The sequence below is a fragment of the Propithecus coquereli genome, unplaced genomic scaffold (assembly GCF_000956105.1).
Source record: "Propithecus coquereli isolate 6110/MARCELLA unplaced genomic scaffold, Pcoq_1.0 Scaffold32, whole genome shotgun sequence".
In the NCBI taxonomy this organism is placed as follows: Eukaryota; Metazoa; Chordata; class Mammalia; order Primates; family Indriidae; genus Propithecus; species Propithecus coquereli.
Genome location: NW_012148841.1, coordinates 9,761,142 through 9,762,203, shown reverse-complemented (window position 1 = coordinate 9,762,203; position 1,062 = coordinate 9,761,142).

Here is a 1,062-nt window from a genome sequence, read left to right as displayed (position 1 = left end):
ATGTGGATATGGAGAAACTGGAACTCTCAAACAACGCCGTGTAAATTTAAAATGGTACAATAATTTTGGCAAATGACTTTTCACATTGTTAAAATGGTAAGCAAACATCTATCTTTAAAAATATGGATTCATACATACACACAAATATTGTCCAAGAATGTTTATAATAGCTATATTCATAATAGCAAAAAACATTTGAAATAGCAGAAATGTCCATCAGCAGGAGTATGAATAGACAAGGTATAGAATAGTCATATAATGAAATATTTCTCAGAAAGAAAATGGAATAAAAATCTCAATCAAAATGGTGCTGTCAAGAAATTCAAAATTCCATTTACTATTTACAAAAACAGTGAATAAACTAGAAAAAACTATCAGAATCAACTGTTTTTTATGAAAAATAATCAAAAGCTTATAGCAACCAGGCAAGCACTTGTCTTACAACTAGGCAAACAATACACTTTCATGATAAAAATACTGAACAAACTAGGAATAGAAGGGAACCTCCACAACATAATAGAAAGACATCTGTGAAAACCCATAGCTAACATCATACTTAATGGTGAAAGGCTGAAATCTTTCTCCCTAAGATCGGGAACAAGGCAAGTATGTCCACTTTCACTACTTCTATTCAACATTATACTGGAAGTTCTAGCCAGAGATATTAGGCAAGAAAAATAAATAAAAGTAAATCAGATTAGAAAAGGAGTAAAATTATCTTTATTTGCACATTACAGAGACAGAGACAGAGAGAGAGAGAGACAGAGAGAGATAGAGAGAGAATGAATAGATAGGAAGGGATAAAGAAGAAAGGAAGGAAAAAAAGAAATAAGCAAAAGAGGGAGGGAAGGAGGAGAAAAAAGAAAGAAAAGAAAGATAATCTTAAAGAATCTACAAATAAACCCCTATTAGAGCTAAAGAATAAATTGAAAAATGCTGCATGATACAAGATCACCATACAAAAACAAGTTGTATTTCTATATACTAGAAATGAAAAATCCAAAAGGAAATTTAAAAATTTCATGTATGAGACTATCAAAATGAGTAAAATACTTTGAAATA